This window comes from Thermobia domestica, chromosome 10 (genome assembly GCF_964235325.1).
Source record: "Thermobia domestica chromosome 10, izTheDome1.hap1.1, whole genome shotgun sequence".
NCBI classification, from domain to species: Eukaryota; Metazoa; Arthropoda; class Insecta; order Zygentoma; family Lepismatidae; genus Thermobia; species Thermobia domestica.
Window position 1 is genome coordinate 150,259,141 of NC_137463.1, and position 13,728 is coordinate 150,272,868.

General features: G+C 36.0%; 1 protein-coding gene across 1 annotated transcript in view; it reads right to left on the bottom strand.

The window, feature by feature from the left end:
- Positions 1-13,728, bottom strand: part of ACC (acetyl-CoA carboxylase) — a 776,633-nt gene that overhangs the window by 390,556 nt on the left and 372,349 nt on the right. The gene's annotated exons all lie outside the window — the stretch shown is intronic.

Here is a 13,728-nt window from a genome sequence, read left to right on the forward strand (position 1 = left end):
CCAAATTTGACGGCCCAAAACTCGGAAACTAAATGCCTTAACACCTTAATGTTTCGTAAGGTTGTTTACCACGTCAAAGCCTATTACCTCGATAAACTGCCATCTAGGTCAAATAGGTTCGGTAAATGTTTTTGAAAATGTGAAGCTCGAAATTTGATGGCTCATAATACAGAAACAAAAAGTTTGGACACTATAATATTTTACAAGTATGTATAGCAGATGTCCACCTACATGCCAAAGTTTATCGAGGTCGGATAATTTTTTTCTATCTTCGAAAATATGAAGTTCTAAATTTTATGGTGAATAACTGGGGAACGAAAAATTATGCAAACTATAATATTTCACAGTTAAGTTTATTATTGGCAAAGTCTTATCATCATAAGAAGTTTGATCCAGATCGGATGAGTTCATTTGAATTCGTACAATATATACTGTCTTTGACTTTTCACGAAAAAATTAATAAAGGAGAAAAATCTAGTTTATAATATATATATACCACATAAAGAAGAAAGAAAGGAATACATGCGATTAAAAATATTTTGTTAGCCATTCTCCTGTCTTTAATTCTGTGGTTTCCCACCTAGTAGGTGTAAAGAGCGAGCAACAGAACGCAAACGAGCTGCTAGATAACCGTGAGATCATGAATAAAGCAGAAAATGGTGCTAACTGCCTTTGACGATGGAAATTTAACCAGAAAAGTTTCAACATAATCACTGGTAGACACCAAAACAGCCATCTATGCAGGGTTAACGGATGATCAATTGCTTTCTGAACAATTCTATCTCTCAGATACTTTGGAAGAAACTTCTTAAATTGTTCCAAGTACTTCTTGAGATACGGTAGTAACTTTAGCGCACTGACAGTGAGCAACTTTGACATTCTCCACTCGGCGCCAACTGCAAAATTTCTTGGGAAATGTATTAACGCCGGTGCACGATATGAAATCTGTCTGGCATGCAGGGCTGTTTTTGAAAAGTCTCTTCAAGTTTTTCAAAACTTTATTAATATTACAATCAGCAGGATCAATTTGAAGTGATCCATGAACGATATCCAAACTGCAAGAACCCAAATCGAAAAGTTTGAGGACATCTTCATTTTGTGCAATTTCAGCAGACAAATTGCGATGAAAATTCAAGTTGACACTGGGTTCATCCATGTTAATTTGAATTACTCTGGACAATGATAAGTCATTAAGAGTTGTTTTGAATTTTCTAAGAAGTCTTCCTTAGTAGAATGACCAAGAAATACGGAATTCAAATATCTAACTGATACTTGGATAATCGTGTTATCTCTAAAACAAATATGTACATTCATTTGTCCTTGCTGAATTACGTTATTTAGAGACTCGTCGAAGGAAACAACTATATTTGGAAGTTCTTTAAGGATTTCAAGTAACTGGAACTTAAGGTATAATGTCAATCCATACACAACAACATACGATAACTTTGCTCTCTCCATTGAAAACTTCTGATCTATTTCACCATACGTTAAAATGCCGCATTCAAATCAGTGCATGAATTAAATGAAAAATGTTCTACAACCATCTCCATTGCCCATGTAATTTCAGAGCTGGTTACCTCCTCTTTGAAAACACAGTCAGACATGCTGCTTGATTTTGATATTTTTGATACTCCGCGTGAGTTTTTTTTTTCTCTCATAATCACCGGATTCAGTTACACTGGCAGGAAAAGAAGATTTTGGCATTGCTATTAATTGTGGTATAACTGTTTGTTTGCTTTTGTTATCTGTAATCTTTCTATATTTAGCACATTCTGAACGACTAATCACAGATTGTTGACCCAAGTTCCTTAGTTCAAATGTCTTCTTGCATAAAACACAATGCACTTTATATGGATTATTAGGGACTTCCTTCAATCACTTACTCCATTCAGGATAGTGTGGAATCTACCCACTCGATATTGATATCTTCCCCGAATTCCCTAATTTTAGCAGTCCTTCAGTCATAAAATTAACCAGAGATTGAGGGTACTCACAGGATAGGGTGCTGGCATTAATATTGTCACTAAATTAAAAAAAAAAAAAAAAATAAGACTGGAGAAACCAAGTTCATTTGGTCGCCTTCTTTGAGTCTTCATGCTAGGGAGTTTAGTCGTAAAAGAAAAATATACTCAAAACGCTTTGCATGATCAAAAGCAGAGAAGTAGAAATAATAACGTTATTAATTTTTCGTACTATTAACAACTAAATTGTATACCTTTCCAGGTTGTCTAAGTTTATCCTGACCGAAATTAAATTCCCTGATTTTTCCAGGTTCTTCAGGTTTTCTAGGTACCTGGGAACCCTGGATCTTTAATTCATACTGCTATCAATGTAGTTTATATATAGATTCGCCTTGCGTACAATCTTGAGATGCAACATTTTATAAAGAGTATGGTGGATAGGTAATCGAGACACATCAGGATGCCATAGCGCGCTGTTTCGGTGGATTCTTCAATCCTTAATATCCTGATTTCGCACAACACTGGTGATATCATCTTCATTGGGGCCCGTTTTGGATATGTATAATTAAGATCGCACAGTCCCGGAGCGGCTGTACTGATTTCGTCGCACTGTTAGTGGCACTCTATGTTGAAACAAGTGAAGTCTGCCCTGAGAAGTGCTACAAAAAGCCCTCCTAGAATAGATTCACTTTCACTGTTATTAGATTTCGCAAAACATCACTACTTTGCTAACAGAACATCACATACTACTGTGCAAGTGGTACAACTTTCACGTTTCTGCGCTGCGCCAAGGCCGTACTACAGCCTTTGAATTTTGTCTATATGTAAGCCCATAATCTTTTGTACTTCCTGTCCGAGAGACGATAGACATAATGCTATTTATAGCTGGACGTTCATCAAAGCAAGAAAATTAAGACGTTCATTTTATTAATTTTCCCACCCAACTCTGGTGAAAAGAACATGAGTTAGCAACAGTGAGATTACTCTTATAGTCAGTTTTGACTCAAGGACGCCAAATTTAACTTTGTCTTTATATATGTGTGTGCGTAGAACAATAACTCTTTGTTCGAAAAGTCACTGAGAGACTTTTTCTACTTCAGTTCCCATGAGAACGAAAATTAGCAAGTCACCCCCGTTGCCTAAGTGACATCTAAATTAATTTTTGATTGGACAATTTTTGGTCATCAACCAATAATGGACAACGTTATGTTCAGTGAGTTGTTGCTAGTCATGTGACCACGGTGACCAGAAGAAGCGCAATTCAGTCGGACGACCAACACCGAAACCTCCATCACGGGAGGGAAGTCGAGCAGCGAACCTCAAATCCTCCACCACGCAATCGTGCGTGTGAAGTCACCCACCCGGACAGAGGGCTTGAAGAAGCAGTTATCCGCCAATATGCCTAGTGTGCAAAATTTAAGTCAGAGGCCATTTCATACGTCCTTGCTTGTGAATTTGTATAGTTAATCACGATTAGCGCCGGAACGCAGTTTTAATTACTCAGTTGTTTGAAAGGTTTCACAGTGTCAGTTGATCAGACTTAGTGTGCAGTCATTTCTATGCAACGCCGAAAGGATTGTTTTAAGGACTTCTCATAGCAGCGGAAGAGGATAAATCTTGCCACAGACCGCAACACGGAAGAAAACTAAGTAGCAACAAAATTGCATTATCGATAGCAGACGAAGAATCCAGTGTTAGGATCGCCAGAGGAGCGTCGTTTGAAAAATAGTAGTGAAACAATAATATAATATGTTTGATTAGCACGCCAGCTAGCATAGTATCATTGTAGAAAAAAAAGGTGTATAACTAATAGCGCGCAACTATTTACGTATCAACTCATTCATACTAAGCCACTCACTCATAACTTAATGTGCACAACTTATTGTTAATGTAAAAGAGAGAGAGAGAGAAAAGGAATAGTTAGTTAGGTTTTTAAAAAATTAATATCTGATATATATACATATTTTATTTTATTGGTCGAATATTGTGTAAGTGTTGTAAATATTATTCTTGTCTTGTTTAAAGTTATTGAGTTGTAATAATTATAGTGTAACAGTAAATGTAACAATAATCTCAAAGTAAAAAAATATCTATTTCATCACACACTTCTACACCTAGCACTCAATTTTCGACAACGACAAACACACTCTGTTACCAGAACACAGAACAGGAACTGGAGATCACAGTTTAGCACTATAATTTTTTTTTTTTAAAAAAAGGAAGAAGTCCGTCTAAGTTCAATATCTTAGTCAAATCTTTTCGGAATTAGTGATAAAAAATTGAAATAAGAATATAATGCCAGCGAAGAAATATAAAGGGAAATAGAACGGATTTACTAAATAAACTTAGAAAAACAAATCGCCGTCCATCACCATGTTTATACTACTTATTTTAAGTAAAAAATTTCATCCAGCTCTTGTGCTGATGGGAAAGATTTTAAAATGCTGACTGCATTTCCTCTCTGTATTATCTCAAAGTGAAAATATGAGTAGTTAAACCTAATTGGCGTTCGAGTAATCATTTTATTTTATTTATTTATTGTTTGTTTTTTTTTTTCTCGTAAATTCCACTCCTTTAGTAAAGCGAGATTGTACGTTACGGGATGTGCTTCGCATCCAACGTCGAAGTAGTGAGCTATCCCTCGCAACAGCTGCAAATAGTAAAAAAGTGGAAAAAGAATAATTAAGCTAACTTCAATTTTTGATAGCTCGTACGTAACCGACCACGTTGCATACCAATTGTTGTTTAAATCTCCCAAGTTTAGGTAACAATTGGCAAAGCATGATATGTGTCCCGGTGGAGGAGATGATTGGGATTTTTACATTTTTCGATACCTCTCAGCTGTGAATACAAGAGTAGAGAGACGTGACCTGCAACTCCGGCGGTAACATATTTAATTGATGCCGAAACACGGGATCATAGTAAAACAATTTACTTAATTGGTAGTAAAACCCGCGAGTACAGTAACTAGTTAACAATTAAATAGCATTAGCACAATTGCTAATTTTTTTATAGACTGCCTACTATCCGCATAAACGCGAAAATTAATTCCTTTTAAAAAACGACATTGAAAAAAAAATGTAGGTCAACGCGTATGACGATTTGTGCATTACAAGAGTAAAGTGTATGTTTACTATTGTGTTTGTACATGTGTATTAGAGATAACAGTTGCAGTTTAGACCTTTAGATACTTTTAGAGATATCATTAGCCTATTTTAGAGACAGTCATTAGAAATAAGTAGACAAAATGTCAGACCCTACAGAATTTAAACAAATGTTTACCGCATTATTAGACGAGAAAGTAAGAACAACCACTGAGAATATTAATGAAGACATGGGCAGTAAAATTAATACATTAAAAGACAATATTACTACTTTAAGGGAAGACGTGGACAATAAATTAGATAAAAGTATTACCAATTTAAGAGAAAATTTGAAAAGTAAATTAGAACAAGTTAGCAAAGATGTTCTGCAAACTAATAATTCTGTCGCGAATATCACAACTCACATACAGGCTATGGAGAAGAAAATAGAGGAATATAGAGAAGAATGTAAGAGAAATCTAGAGTTTGTGAAGGCTGAGATTGAGGATTGTAGGGCCGAAATTACACACGATCGCGAAGAAAATCAAGAGAGGTTTAAAGGATTGAAAGATAGGCAAGCTGTGTTGGAATTTAGTGTTAACAAACACCAAACACAGATCGAAAATCAAATTTTCGATTTTGAGACAACAATAAGCGCACAAAATACGCACATACGGGAGACTATGTCAGGCTTATATGAACAGTGTCGAAAAGTAAGCGATATTCAGAATGACGTAGCCGAAATTAAAAATGTAGCTTTACAAAACACTGTGAACATTACACAGTTAACCACAAAAGTTTATAAGTTAGAAAAACATACGACACAACCTGTTCAAAATATTATACAACAAGTACGAGACATTCCATTACGATTAGGTTTTAAGTCAGATGGGGATCAGGAAGTCAGAAGTAGGGTCCTTAAGCTAGAACAAGAAATTGGTAACATACAAAATAACATTAGCCAGATGCGTGATCAAAAGATTAATCCGAGTTCAGGTACTTTCACGCAGAAAGTTGACGACTGTATTGAACAAAATGATAGTAGTGAAGGTTACGACTCTGATCATTCGGAAACTAGATTAAAGAGTAGTGCGTTTTTCATTAAAACGCGGAAACCCTTCACAATACAAGAAATTCGTGACCTTCACAATACAAGAAATTCGTGACTTGCCTATATACAGTGGAATGCCAGATAAGGAAACAGCTCGCTCGTAATAGCGTAATCTCCAACATAAACTAGATTTATTAAACGTGCATGAAGATGCAGTGTTGCCGGTTCTCCCTAACTTATTACAGAACCTTTGTTTAGAGTGATTCAGAACGCGCCAGCACTTGTTTATAACTTTCACAGAGTTCAGTAATGCATTGGTCGATGCATTTGAGTCGGAGGCTATTGTAGTAAGTAGGCTGACCGCTCTTAGAAATACATAATTTGATCTTCGAGTACACAGTTCAGTTCTAGAATTTGCAACCGCGCAATACCGCGCGTTGAGCGATTTGAACGCGGAAAGCTTACCCGCGAAGATATTAGCCAGCATCGTGCCTATACTCCTGTATAAGTATAGGTAAATGTTTGCGTTTTATCCGTGCACTGACTTTGCGCAGTTTATTGGTAGCGTCAAACGTCTTGAATCTTTGCGAAAACCAAGTGAAAAGGGTTATAGGCGCGAAAGTAATAGTTACGATAACCGAAACAAACCGTATCAGCCTGTCAGCGTTCAGTATAGTAAATCAACCAGAGATAGGCTTAGCAATAACAATTCACAACAAAACAGGAATTCGAACGAAGTTAACAATGGGAGAAATAACCGAGAGAATGGGCGCGAGCAAAATTTTATGGGCAATACCCAGGCAGGCAACGAACAATCAGAAAATCGTCCAAGGCAACAACGTAATGATAATAATAATTCGGGAAACAGGAACGATTGGCGAAGAGGAAATAACAGAAACAATAGTAGAGGAAGGAGAAATTTTATGTCGCACCCACGTAACGAACGACAGAATTGGCGAGCACGTACGCCCGAACGAAATGGTGGGCACACTTCTACCCGAAGTCAGCAGGGAAACTAAATTCCGACGGGCACGAAGGGGTCGCGTCTATCGAATGTAGTCCTTTTGAAAATTCACCAAGTTTCAAACGAGTTCGGAATTATACTTTTGCTTCGGATGATACCCTCGATAGCGACGAAAGGAGTGACGTGGAGAAAGATTGTAAAGAAAAAGAATTTGTTACCGCATATGATCGAGATTATTCCGCGTATATAGAGACTAAAGTAAATGATATCCGAGTTAAAACGTTACTTGATACGGGAGGTGATGCCTCATTAATTTTGTACGAATTTTGGAAACAAATCAGTAAAGATATCACTGCACCCAGATTACAATCAGCTGATGACGTTCTCTTAGTAGATTATAGTTGTCGTTTTAAACGAAAGTGCAAGGACAAAACAATAGTTCCAGTCCAAATTGATGTATTGGCTTTCTCGCTTGAATTGTACGTTGTCCAAGATTTGAACGAGCTTTTTATTCTTGATGTGAACGCACTGTCAGAGTTACAAAGTATTATTAATTTCAGTCAGGGAACATTTTCTTTAGAACACGAGAACATTAGGGTCATCGTATCTCTATTTCCGTTCCGGCACAGTCCACCTTAGATGATAGTGACAGTGAACAAACAGATAGTGGCGACGTTACGGAGCATCAACACGTTAATCGCGTAGGAATTAGCGAACCAGAATTTTTTTCAGAAACAGTATGCCACAGACGAACAAATTATCTCTGCAGTTCAGAAAGCTGATGATCTCAACCAGCATCAGCGTAATCAGCTGTTAGACTTATTAGTTAAATATCGGGAAATATTCACCAATTACCCAGGGAAATGCAAAGGTTTTTTATATAAGGCAGAAATTAATACAACCGAGCCATTGGTAAGAAAAGAATATTCCATCCCATATAAGGCCATCCCATTTGTTCGGGCAGAACTTCAAAAATTATTACAGTTGCACATTATAAAACTGACTCAAAGTATACATAGTATACTAATAATCTATACTAACAATCCGATATTAGTGGTACCGAAAAACAATAATCAATTTCGCTTGTGTATCGATTTACGTATGGCGAATAGGCACTCCGTATTACGACAGGTTAAACCGGAACGAATTGAGGATTTAATTGCGAAACTACAAGGGAAGAAGTTTACCACGGTCCTCGATTTAGAACAAAGTTACCTAAAAACCGAACTACATCCATATTCTCAACCGTATTTTGCTTTTAATTTTCAAGGTTTATGTTATCAGTACCAAAGAGTGGCATTTGGGTATCGTAACGGGTCATCTGCATTGAATGCAATGATAGCATATGTTTTGGGACCAGGATTACATATCAATATTATCCGGTATGTAGACGATAATTCGGTAATGACGAGTAGTTTTGAGGAACACTTGCAATTGTTAGAAGAAATTTTTAGGAATTTTTTAGAAACATGGTATTACTTTGAATATTAACAAGTGTCTGTTTTGTGCCAGAGAAGTTCCATTCCTAGGGTATGTAGTTAGCAAAGAAGGGATACATAAAGATGAACGTAATATAACAGCAGTTCGAGAATTACCTAAACCCACTAATATTAAAACTTTACGTTCAATGCTAGGATTATTTTCATGGTCTAGGTCGTTTGTACCGAATTTTGCTATGAAAGCAGCTCCTTTGTATAATCTATTGAAGCAGAAAAAGAAATGGCAATGGGATGAACAATGTGAAGCAGCTTTCAATCAAATAAAGCAGGATACTTGTAATAACATTATGTTAGCTCACCCGGATTTTACGAAAGACTTTTACGTCCAATCGGATGCCGCGCAATGTGGAGTGGGAAGTCTCCTATGGCAAAAACACGGTGATGAGAAACGTATAATACAGTGCATTAGCAGAACGTTAACGCCTACAGAACAGAGGTACTTCACCACTGAAGCCGAATGTCTTACAGTCATTTTTGCAATCAGAAAGTGGAAATCAATCTTGTTAGGTAATCACGTGATCACTGTCACCAATCATCACGCTCTATCCTACTTAAATCGGGTTAAACCCTGGAACAATAGGTTACTCAGATGGGCCGTTGAATTACAGGAGCTGGATTATGGAGTACAATTCATACCAGGCTCTGAGAATACCATAAGTGACAATTTAAGTAGGCTATTCCACACCCACGAACACCGCCTACTGAAAGTCCACACCTTTCAGGTACTACAGGAAGAAATCATGAACATTACGCCACACAGATTAGCCTCACTTCAACGTGAATGTCCCGATTACATTAATGTCATTAACGTTTTGGAAGGTAGTGTAGATGAAGCCGAGTTAAAAAATAATAGGTCATGGAAAAAGTTCTATAAATTAGACAAGAATATCTTGTTAGTTAGGGATTTTCACTAACCAGATCAGTGGAAAATCTGTTCCCCCAACACTCATACAGAATATATTAATTGCATATCACACAGATGTTCACCACCCAGGTGTTGAGCGAACGTTATCAATTATCTCTAAAGCATTCCATTGTAAAGGTTTACGAACATCTGTTAAGAATTTTATTCATGATTGCATTGTATGTCAGTGTATGAAACCTGACCAACACCCACCTGCCAAATAAATGGATACTATCTCTGTAAACGCAACACGAGATGCAATTAGTATAGATTTCTTTGGAAGTTATCCCACGGGCCAAACTCAGAAAAGGTTTGCCTTAGTAATAATGGGTCTTTATACACGGTATTGTACGGCGTTTGCGTTACGTACTTCAACGGCAAGAGCTGTAGTCAGGTGTTTAGAAGAATTCTATTTTCCTATGCTAGGATTAGTTCGTGTCATTATCATTGACAATGCTCACGTATTCCACTCGAAACAGTTCTTGAAAGCCATGAAAAGTATAATGTAGTTGTACGTCACACTACCCCATATCACCCTATGGCGTCACTGGTAGAAAATGTGAACCAAAATTTAGTACAGACACTTAGGACGTTGTGCTTTTCGTCACATAAAGAATGGGCAGAGTATTTAACCCAAGCAGTACTTTTGACAATTATTCTATTTCTTAAAATCTTGGTGTCTCACCTGCCAGCCTGAATATTAATTCGTCAAGGCCCATTATTCACTCATTTTGGCATAAGTGTTCAAAAAGTAATCACGTCGAAAGATTCTGTGGACTGGAGTAATAAACTCGTTATGGCTGATCGTAGAAAAGAAAATCGCAGTACGTAATGAAAAGTGGAATGAAGCCCAGCAAGGAAAAAGACTTGTTTCTAAGGGAGGTTTAGTGTTTGTTCGACAACGAAATGTGAGTAGTCTCGTCAAAAAGGAAATCGCAAAATTCTTTGAGATTTTTCGCGGGCCATACGTTTGCACTTCTGTTACCGGAAATAACCGTGCAGTTGAATTATGGGACCCTTTGAATGGTCAGAGTATAGGATTTCATTTCATGGATAGGGTAAGAATTTGGAATTGCACCCCAAAAAACCTACAAAACTTGGATTCTTATGGCTAGGAAAAATTTGCCTGAACAGCAGATAGCTAAACTCAAAGATATGTCTTATGATCCATCGAGACATGAAAAATCATTGCCTCTGCTCTACTCAAAAGTAGAAATTGCCAACCAACCAGAAAAACTTGAAGAAAACAGTATAGAAACGCTAATAAACCAGACTTGCGTTAAAGTACAACATTATGATCATTTGGATTACTTTCTACATAAATTAGGAGATTTGTGTATTACACACCATTGCAGAAATTCCACGGAATGGTCTGAAGAGTGTCTCAAAGTAATAATGACGAATTTCTCTAGTGGATTACAGTTACTCCATTGAAAAAAAAAATCCCAGCAATCCGTTTGGTTAGGGACTTTTATTACTGCATATCTAAGAAGACTCTCCGGCCAGCTGTATCCCAAATTACAACATGAGGTACGTAAACAATGTATATGCTTAATTAAAAATTTATTTTAGGATTACTCAGGACTGAGGATGTTTGGAAGGAGGAAAGGATCAAGGAGAAACAAATAAAAGTAACGAAAAGGTAAAAATGGTTTAAATTAGATCGCGGAGTTTTTCAAAATTTGAAATCGTATGGTCTCTTGACCCATTTTGGTTACAACCATGATTCTTTTAAATACGTGGACCTCACCACATTTTTGTAGTTTTGAATTTCTTTTACGTTTAGTGTGTTTATTTCAGGAGAAAGAAGAAGGGGGATATCTAAATAAAAATTAAACCCACAACGTTAGGTGTTGTTTTATTATTAGAATATTTAAATGTGTAAATTTCCAAACCCCTAATATCCTCATTTGAAGCTGTTTTAGGAACCTTATAGATTGGTTAGTTACACAGAGAATTTCGTAGGAACCTTAGAGATCATATACTATATGCATATGTATATATGTATGTATAGGATGTTCATAAATATGCTGTTCACTTTGATTGTCAGAAAATAGTAAAATCATATATATATATATATATATATATATATATATATATATATATATATATATATAAAAGTTATAATAATGTTACTTTAGCAATTTATGAATCTCTTCGATATGTTAAAATCCAATGTCAATAATAAGTCGAAATTTTCACAGTACTTATAAAAATGCAAAACCATGTTAGTTTTCATTTTTTCTTGAGCCATTACATTTTGTATATGACGTCAATATTTTTCTGATGAGATATTATTATGAAATTGGGTACAAATAAAGATAGAAATAAAAATGCATAGTTGCACATTCTTTTGGTGCAAAAGTAAATTATGCATGTGTGAAGTTTTGTTATGTGGCAGACAATGATTTTTTTTTTTTTTTGTTGTTGTTATGTTATTACAGGATAAAAAGGAGACAGTATATTATTAATATCATTGTAAGGTTAAAACCTTACAAGCACCTTAATAATTGAAATGTCTGAAGGTGAATAGCTTTGAAACTTTGGAAAGAGAGACCTGTTCGATAAAATGCTCGTGATGACTCTTGTTTTAATTATATTGCTTATCTAAAACAAAAGGATAAATGAAGAAAGGTTTTCTTGTCTTATGGGATGTGTTATGTGAAACTTATTTTGGTAATTTAATGTGAAATTTAAGCTGTTATCGCAAAGTAATGCACAAATCTTGCGATTCCGCTCCGGAAAAAGAAAAAAAAAACTTATATCCGTCCGTCTACGTAGAGTTTCTTTGAATTCTAAAAGCGTTTGATTTTTGTTCGTTAATTATTTGCTCCAACAATGTTACTTATATATATCTAGTACTACTTTGTAATGTTATTGTAAACTTTGTTATTGTTATTAATATTAAAATCTTAAGACTGTATAAATCATGGGAAACCATACACAATAATAAGTGAGAAACAGTGAAAAAAAGGAAACATATATATATAATAAAAAGAAGAAATAATATAAATGAAAGGACATTTAAAGACAGAAGAACAATTGATATATATATAAAAGTGGCTTAAAAGAAAAAAAAACAAGAAACAAGAGTGGCTTTAAACATAAGTGGCTTAACATACAGGTGAAAAGACCAGCTGGCTAAATGAATAGATAAAAAAAAAAAAAAAAAAAAAAAAAAAGCAATGGATAAGGCGTGCAATAATAGTGAATGATGACATCAATAGTATTTTATAAGAAGTGCAAAGTGAATAATTTTCCTCACGTATACGTACATATATATATATATATATATATATATATATATATATATATATATATATATATATATATATATATAGATAGATATATGTTGCATCCCAATCTTCATCAACGTGATTGAAGTGAACTATACACAGGGTGTTCTTAAATTCATGGACATCCAGTAACGGTTCAGGATCCTTTGCGAATATCGCCAGTGCAATATTACCAATTCTCTGTGGGCGCCATTTGCTATCGATAACGGGACGCTCATCAAAGCAAGAAAATTAAGACGTTCATTTTATTAATTTTCCCACCCAACTCTGGTGAAAAGAACGTGAATTAGCAATAGTGAGATTACTCTTATAGTCAGTTTTGACTCAAGGGCGCCAAATTTAACTTTGTCTTTATATATGTGTGTGCGTAGAACAATAACTCTTTGTTCGAAAAGTCACTGAGAGACTTTTTCTACTTCAGTTCCCATGAGAACGAAAATTAGCAAGTCACCCCCGTTGCCTAAGTGACATCTAAATTAATTTTTGATTGGACAATTTTTGGTCATCAACCAATAATGGACAACGTTATGTTCAGTGAGTTGTTGCTAGTCATGTGACCACGGTGACCAGAAGAAGCGCAATTCAGTCGGACGACCAACACCGAAACCTCCACCACGGAAGGGAAGTCGGGCAGCGAACCTCAAACCCTCCACCACGCAATCGTGCGTGTAAAGACACCAACCCGGACAGAGGGCTCGAAGAAGCAGTTATCCGCCAATAGGTCTAGTGTGCAAAATTTAAGTCAGAGGCCATTTCATACGTCCTTGCTCATGAAATTGTATAGTTAATCACGATTAGCGCCGGAACGCAATTTTAATTACTGAGTTGTCTGAAAGGTTTCAGTGTGAATTGACCAGACTTAGTGTGCAGTCATTTCTACGCAACGCCGAAAGGATTGTTTTAAGGACTTCTCATAGCAGCGGAAGAGGATAAGTCTTGCCACAGACCGCAACACGGAAGAAAACTAAGT